Here is a 9,565-nt window from a genome sequence, read left to right on the forward strand (position 1 = left end):
TGACTATCGGCTTACCCTACCCTGTTGAGATATTTTGAACTTTTGAGTGATGATAACACAGTTTGTAGATTGCGGAAACAATAATAAATTTGAAATATTAAATTTTATTGTTTAATGCTATTGGGGTTACTTCACTTTCTTTGTCTACCCACATTTTTAACTCATATACGTTTGCTTTATTCATTTCTTCTAATAAGTTTAAAAGCTCTAGAGCTTATAAAGGGGAGATCAGTATTGCGATTCTCTAACTCATTTTTTGAGTTACCGACAAAAATCGTTGACATTAAAACGCAACTCCCAATTGCGACACCGTACAATGATGACGATTCGCAAGATGTTAATGAAAACTTAATACAGTGTTGAATCGAAAGTATCAAATTTCATACTTTACTTTTCATTTAATGACATTATAGACTGTAACATGGTGATGACTCTTACATGCCACAATTCTCAATACCATAAGAAAGTAAAAATATTAATTTTTGTAGTTGGATTATATGGGGTTACTTCTCCCTCCATTGCCTACCCGCATTTTTTGCTCGAGACACGTTAGATTGGTTTGAGCATAACTTCTTATGAGTTGAAAGCCTTTCAAGCTTATAGTGGTTGAAATAGATGATATTTGGTATTGACCCCACCCCGCTTATTTTGTAAAAGATGATGTATACTTTCTTCCCACTAAGTTTGAACAAATTTGGAGAATATATCTATTACAATTCTACAGATATTCGCATATAAAAATAAAAAAATAGATGATATTTTATATTGATGACCCAACCCCGCTTATTTTGTAAGAGTTAACGTATAATTACTTCCCGCTTAGTTTCGCCAAATTTGGAGACTACATCTGTCATCATTCTATAGATATTCCCATAGAAAATTTACATTTGCTGGAGGTACCTCCAATTCTGATGCCATATCAACGCAAAATTTCAAAATTTAAAATAAGCTATTTTAATTTCAGGCGATGCAGTAATATACTCTGAAATTTTCAGAAAGATCTGTTCAGCTGTTTTTTAGTCTCTAAAGCACAAATAAACAAACGTACAAACATTTTTCTATTTCATATATGGTAAAAGCCAAAAATGGTTTGCAATCGATGAATCCGAGTTTCATCCATTCAGAATTCTCGAACTGAAGTGTTTTAGGAGGGATCCCATAATGTCGACCATTAAAATTAATATACACTAGTGTATGATTATTCGATATATCCAGTGCATCCACCTAAAATTGATGCTGACATTTTGAAGCCGGAATTTCGGGGTTTTTTGAATTTATTTAATAATGCGGACGCACAACAGGATAATAATCCAAACTCTTAATAGGATTATAAAACTCGTGATTTTACGTAATTGGAGTAAAAAGGCCACAATTTGATGCGTGAATTTTTTTTAAAAACATATCTTTTGCGTGTAAAATTTACAAGTGGCATTTTCTTTGAACACCGCGTGAATTTAGTTTTTTACGGATCTATTGAGCCCATCCGCGATCGAATCCATCCACAAAAACCGCGAATATAGATACCTTGAAAATATAAAATTTTCAAAAAAAAAGAATACTCCACTCAAACAATCGACAATATAAAATTCCGCAAAAATATATTTTAACACATCCTAAACCGCGATTTTCTTTAAAAATGTTTACCTTAATGGGATTCTTTATAAGCTATTATAATATTTGCGAAAACGCTTGTCATAAATTACAGAGATACGCGAGTAATGTGGGCCTTTTACGCAAAATAGAATGTGGAGGAACATCCGCGGTTCGTGAAGATATATAAGAAATATGTGAATATTGACGTATTTCTGATGGGCGTTAATGAAGCCGGATGTGCATCAAAATCGTATGTAAATTGCGCGACTTTTACCCACTTTAAGGTTTTGGCATTGTGAGTTGCAACTGACGGCACACAATGGCCGCTGACTGAAACATCGAAATATGCATAGATATTGAAAGAAATTGATTCGCTGTATCCAAAATCAGATGCACATCAACCGACTTTAACTAATTCGCGAATAAAAGGCTTTTTAATTTTCATATTTTTTGATTGATTGCAATTTTAATATTACTCATAATTTTCTATCCTTAAAGCTATCGCAGTAAGCCGTTGAGCTCTCGTGATGGTAAACCATATTTCTCGATAAAGTTTTAGCAGTAAACATTAATTATTGTATGGATTTTTAGCGAAATAGTTGGAGAACTCCCAAATATTTTTCTCTAATTTTTTAATCGAACCAAAAAATATATTTAGAATAATATTTTAACAATAATAATATCTTAAAAATAAGTTTGCTAAAATCGGATCGGATTTTGAATGTCTACATTGAATTGACCAGAATTTAAAATGCTAACGCCATATTATCAAAAGCATCGAAATTTCTTTGCTAAAATTTCTTCAAAATGTATGCAACAACAATGAAAAACGTTAACACGTAGTAACACATTACACAAAAATGTTGCTAGCGAAGCTAATGCTATTTGATACTGTAGCTATAATAAAACAGCACGGAACAGCTAAAAATGTGCCACCAATCGAATGCACTTACGAATATCAACTACTTTTATACGTATATAAATCAATTAATAAGATTGGTCACTGTACTATTCAATTTAGACAAAATCAAAACAATATTAACACGAGAAATCGGCTAGATCTTTGGGTTGCAAGATACAGGTTTGAGAAAACAAAGCAACGCATTGATTTTATAGGGAGAATAAAATTTAACCACCTTCCATTAAAAATATTGAAAGAATCTCATCGTTTAAAAAAGCATGTAAGCATTTCCTAAGAAATAAGCATGAGAACCCTGAATTGAACTAAAATTTTTATCGGGAAATTGTTAACAATATACATATATAATGTATATGTGAATTCACATTATATTTAGAATATATTATTAATATGTTTATATATTTATAAGGTTAAATGCCGATATGGCGCTGAGGCATAATAATGTGCAGAATCTAAATAAATAAATAAAAATATAAAAAACACACATACTCATATTTTGCAGCCCACACGATCAACACATATTAGAAAAGAAAATAAGCAACATAGTTTCAACGGCTTAGCCAGGTTTTCAGCAAACAACAGGACTTGCCGATAGGTTTTTTTTAGTTTTGGTATGGTTCATAGAAATCATTGAATTTTTTACTAAAAATTTATTTAAAATTTAACTCTTATTATCAGATTTGATAAATTATATTTCTTCCAATCCATATTGGTGAGGCTTATTATTCCATATACATATGTATGAATAAAAACCCATTATAAGTAACTTCAGAACTTCAAAGAAGTTAATCCCGGGCACCGGTATTTCTCAAAACCCCAGTTTTTCGGCATTTCAGTATCTCCATGTCTACTCCACATCTAAATACTCCCTACTCCCATATAAATACCTCAAAAGCTTCAAAACCCCTATGTTTTTGTCGGGACGTTAATATATCCCATAACACATACTTTTGGGAAAATAATTTTTTTAATACACACTGACTGGGGGCATATCTCAGTCTTCTTTCCAATGTTGGCATTAAAGACGCCTAGAATAATTTTAATGTAATGGGCAGGAGAACGGTGTTATGTTTCTTCTAAGCGCTCGTTCATATATCTTTGGTCCGTTCGTCCTTGTCTTCAGTGGGATCATGAGCGCAAAAAAGCTGATGTTGAAGAATTTGGATTTTAACCTCTGGCCAACTACAAATCCGCAACCAAACTAAAGCTTTGTGTCGTGGAAGCTATAAAACAGTGCGTCACCTTTAGGTGTTGTGGTTAAGCTTTTCCCAGTCCATCGGATTTTCTGTATGGCAGCAATATATCGGCCTTGTATTCTCTATAAATAGTGCGAACTTTCCTGGTGCAGATTCGCAGATCATGGTCTTTAAAACGTTTGCAAGATATCACTGCTAAATTTCTGTGCAAGATCAAGCATGATTTGAAGTGTTTTAGTGCTTCGTAAACACAAAAAACATAATTAAAAAAAATTATGTTACAGTGTTCTATTTATAAATGCTCAAATACAACACTTGCCTTTTAATATTGTCACAATTTTTAATTCAAATGTAAGCGTTTTATTTGAGAGAATCCTTTATGAAAAATTATTTTCTAGTTTTAAGTGCATTTATAAATAAAACACTGTAACTTAATTTTTTTTTTAATTATTTTTATTTTTACCTTTTCAGTAATTAATTTTTTTAACCACTGACCTCATAACAAAATTATAGCCAAATTAAGCCGAAAATGTAGATAAAAAGTTTAAAATGCCTGAAATCATGTGGTAACGTTATATAAGGGCTACCAAATCCTGCACTTATGTCCATAATTTTTGGTGGGGAAGTTTCTATACCATTCTTCTTCCTATGTTATCCTTCACTCCCTGTGGAGCATAAGGCCTCAACCATTCTTTTGTATCGAACTCTGTTGTGCGATGCTTGATTGACATCGTTCCATGAAAAGTTTGCAGTTTGTAGTTCTGCGTCGATCGACCTTCTCCAAGTTTTAGCTGGTGCACCAACACACCGGCCTCTATCCTGGGGATTCCAACGAAGCGCTTGACGAGCATTGTTTTCGACAGGTCTTCGTAGCGTGTGGCATATCCAGCGCCATTTCCAAACCTCAATGGGAACTGCAATTTGATTGGCGATGTTCAATAGTTCAGCATTTCGTATTCGGTTCGGCCACCAAATATTTAAAATTGGCCGCAGACTTTTGTTTGTAAAGCTTTGTAGACGGCCGTCTATTGAACTCGTACGTTTCCAGGTTTCGCATCCGTAAAAAAGGACAGATTTCATATTCGAATTATATATGCGAAGCTTGGTGTGTGTTGAGATTTGACGAGATCTCCAAATAGGCTGAAGCATACCGAAAGCTGCCATTGGTTTATTTAATTGAGCGTTGATGTCTTCTTCAGCTCCACCCTTTATAGTATTTGACTACCAAGGTAATAGAATTGTTCTACCCATTCAATGTCAACATTGTCAATGCAGATGTGTGAATCCGAGTTCGCTCCATAGCCTCCTGGCATGGACTTAGTTTTTGAGATGTTGATTTCGAGCCAGACTGAACGCGACTCATTTTTAATGGAGTTGATATTTTCCTGCAGGTGACTAGTTACTTGGCTCAGTAGACATACGTCATCAGCGTATTCCAAGTCTTCCAGGCGTTTAAACGGCGTCCACTGGATTCCACGTCTGCCATTCAAAGCTGAACGCATTACATCATCGATGAAAAGAATGAAAAGTATAGGTGGTAGTATATACCATTGGGAACACCAAATGCCAAGTTTCAGCCAATTCGGGTTGAAAATGGAGATAAAATCATTAAAATAACTGAAATCGAGTGGTATCGCTATATGGGGGCTATAAGAAACAAGTAAGAAAAGGCTATAGTCGGACGGGGCCGACCATGTGATACCCTACACCTTTACCCCTGGGAATTAGCTTTCCACTTATCAAAATTTCATTATGGAACCAATAAACTTATTGTAAGATGTAACTTTGTGCAGTCTGGTACCGTATCACACCAAGCATAAACAATAATATAATAATTGTTTCTCAAACATCCTAGAAAGGACAAGGGAGACTTCTCTCATATCGATGAGTGAGTGTACCCCTCCGGGTCCGAACGGCGTGTCCTAAGACACCACTTGTAGAGAAGTTTTACATGGCTGAAATACTCAGAAAATGTCGCAAACCTTACTGAAGGATATTTTGCCACCGTTGAAAATTTGATTTTACCTCGCTGGGGAATCGTTTTGAAAAAAGGTGTCAAAGCGACAAATGCTGCATTGTATGTAAAAAATCGAATTGGACAATTAAAGCGTTAGGGCACCATGTAATTTACAATGATGCAAAAACGGGGAATGGGCAAATGTGGTTTTCTACACAAGACCCATTATATATTAAGTAGTAGGCCTGTTATCTAGCGGATACGTTATCGCAATTTGCATCAGGGGGAAGATCAGTAGATCTATTTCCATATGTAGTTTACTTTGCCGGTATATGGGCAATATTTTTGAAAATTTAACATAGTTGAAGCCAAGGTTTAGCCTTTAATAACTCGCGAAATGTGGTTGAATATTATACAAATTAAATGCTTTCGGATAAAATGAAATGTTTTTAGACTTGGCAAAAAATATTGACCTTAAAAGTTAATTTGCGTGGAAGCTGTGGCTATACGTATTTATGCTAAATAATGGGTAAAAATGGGTTGAAGCCAACGTGTCTTTTGTTGTTTTCTCTCGATTTGTGATTAAACCACACTTTTCACGATTTTCCCGTCAAAGTAAAAGTAGAAGGCGTCTACCCTTAAATGATGCTGACATTTTGAAGCCAGATTTTAAGTGTTTTTTGAAGTTTTCTTCTAATTCCGTTCCGCAAACAGGTTTTTCAAAAAATCGTATATAGGATTGTAGAACTCGCGATTCTGAGTTATTTGATATATGTGTGAATGTAGCCTACACAGCTTCACAGAAATCTGCATCCAAATACGAAAATTTTGTGCGAAAATTTTTCTAAAAATTACGGGCCTAATTTTTAGATTTTTACGTTGCGGATCTAATAAATCTTTACTCGTGAAATTCCATCTACTAAAACGCGAGATACGATAAATTCCAACGTAGGAAAATCACCTAAAATTGTTTTTGAAAATATCGCGCATTTTATCGCGTATTCTGGGGGCCGTTTCCACTGCAATGAAAAAACTTATGCAGCAACTTCGTTTTTGTGGAAACAGAGATCTAAAAACTTAACTGATAAGGGAGATACATTAATTTTATCCAAAAAAATAGTGTGTGATGCTACATCCACGGTTCCTGATTGATTGCCTTGAAATAGATATATTTCGATGTAGACTTTCGTGGTGACACTGAAACCGGATACGGAACAAAATTTATTGTACTTTGCGCAAATTAGAGATGTTTTATAGGTTTTTTAATGCTTAGATGCAGCCGATGCTACATCTAATTGTCCAAGTTATATTTTGAAAAATATATACAAATTAAAAGATATGGTCGATTTACACATATTTTAATAATGCATATAAATTGAAAAGGTTTATTTGACCTCTATTTCCGTTTAAGAAATCTAATGATATATTCTCAATGGGAAACCTTCTATGTGAATGTAGATACAGCAAAATCCGCCCATTTTCTTGGGAGTTTCAAGAAAAATAAAAGAAGTACTCCTATAGAATTTTTCCAATATTTTCAGCTCTAGAATGCATGTGAAAACTATTATTCCAAACCAAAATTTGTTTTTTGTAACACAAATATGTGCTTATTTTGGCTATAATATCCTAACTACTATCCCACTGATTGTAAGTTTGGTCTCATTTGATTCCCCGTGGAGTCTTTATTTTAAACTGTTATTTTTTGGTAATTTTTGAAAGGAAAAAAATAAACCTATATTTTCAAAAAATTCGGATTACATTTAAGATTTTGTAAATTTTTTGTAAATTCCGCGAATGCTGAGTAACATTTTACAAATATTATGCAATCTACTTAATGACGTCACTTCGTGATAACTTTTTAGTGACAATTGTGCTCAATAAAATAAATAGCGTTTTTATAATAATTATACCCTCAGCCTTTAGGCTAGGGAGGGTATATACACTTTGATACGATGAAAATGTGCCTCATCGAAATAATGGTTTTAGACCCCAAGTATGTTTGTACGAAATGTGTTTCAGACAATTTGGAGTCGATCTAGCCATGTCCGTCCGTCTGTCTGTCGGTCTGTCCTGCTGGCTGGAGCGCACGATAACTCTCGAACGGATGAACCGATTCGGCTCAAATTTTGGCTTTCGTAATATTTTGCCCAAACTTAGTTTAAGTTCGAAGATGGGCTATATCGGTTCAGTCCTTCCGGTACCTCCCCCAGAAAAGTTCGAAAATGTTCGGAAAATTTGTGCGCACGATAACTCTTAAAGGGGGTAACCGATGTGGTTCATACTTTGCCCATCGAGAAATATGTACCAGACTTACATGTGGTTCCAATATGGACTCAATCGGTCCACTCCTTCTGGTACCTTCCACACAAAATTTCGGATAAGTTCAGTTTAGGACCATCTCTCAAATCGCTTTGATTTTTGTTTAAGCAACTTGTATTCACCACCCCCTACATGACGGTAAAAGTTTCATCAGGGGCACGTCCATACTTCCTGAGAAAATAGCCTGAAAGTTGCAAAAAATTCCTATGACACGGTGTGAGGTGGTTGGAGCGCAAGATAACTCTCGAACGGATCTGCCGATTCGGTCCAAAATTTAGCCTTAGTAATATTTTGTCCAAACATAGTTTGAGTTCGAAGATAAGCAATATCGGTCGACTCCTTCAGGTACCTCTCCCCCACAAATTTTCAAAAATATTCGGAAAAATTGTTCGTACGGTAGCTTTGAGGGAGTGGCCGAATTGGTCCATATTTTACACATCCTAATATCTACCAGATATACATCAGGTTCAAATATTGACTATATTAGTCCACCTCATGCAGTACCTCCCAAACAAAATTTCAGATAAGTTCACTTTAAGACTGGCTGCTGCATTGCATTCGCTGCCTCACTTACGATGGTAAAAGTTTTTTCAGGGGCAAATCCACACTTCTTAAGCAAACAACCCGAAGGGAGTAAAACCCCCCTATGGTGGTGGCTGGAGATGTGGTGGCTGGAGATCGACTTCCATAATGGTCAATGTTGATCCATTCCTTTAAGTATTTCCTCTGCACTTTAATCTAATCATCATTTTTGTCGGTTTATACGTCCACAATTTTTAAAACCCTCTAAATACATACGTTTTTTGGGAAAAAATAGTTTCAATATATCATTGAGCTAATATGAATCGGGGTGCACTCATTGATATGAGAGAAGTCTCCCCATGTCCCGTATGGGATGTTTGTGTTTGTGGAACAATTATAGTTTCAATATACACATGCTGAGGGTATATCTCTGTCGGCCAAGCCGACTGATACTTTTTTACTTGTTTTTTTCTTAAAAGCAGAAGTAAAACCGCGATAACATTTGTCCGCAACAACCAAAAATTTGCTCGCGAGCGGATTTGTCCTGGGGAATTTTTTCTTAACATATGTACCAAAAATCGTTAATGTAGCGTGAGAAGAAAAATTTCAATTTTTTGGAAATGGGATATGAAATAATTGGCAACATTTCCCATATGTCCTCCAGGAAATAAAATATAGACCCAATTTTTTTTTTTTTGTATTTTTCGTACAAAAGTAATGGTCCATTTTACCATTTAGCGGCTATTGCGATATCTTCGTTGTTTGACCACCTACGACTACCTACGTAACATCGTTGCAAAGGTGATATTTTCTACTTTCATTAGCAGGTTTTGCTTTTGATATAACCCTTTTAGAAGCGGAGATATTCGCTTTGAAATAAAACGTTGACTTTTTCTCCAAATAAGTTATTTGCCCATTCCGACCCCTGAATATTATCCAACCATCACCAAAATCAATAGGCTTCTTTCTCTGTAGGATCCCCATTAACCCCCAAAATTTCGTGACGATCCGATCAAAATTGCGACCTGTAGCGTGATTACAAAAAAATGAAAAAATGGA

The sequence above is a fragment of the Musca autumnalis genome, unplaced genomic scaffold, assembly GCF_047663935.1.
Source record: "Musca autumnalis isolate F117 unplaced genomic scaffold, ASM4766393v1 scaffold_3, whole genome shotgun sequence".
Classification (NCBI taxonomy): Eukaryota; Metazoa; Arthropoda; class Insecta; order Diptera; family Muscidae; genus Musca; species Musca autumnalis.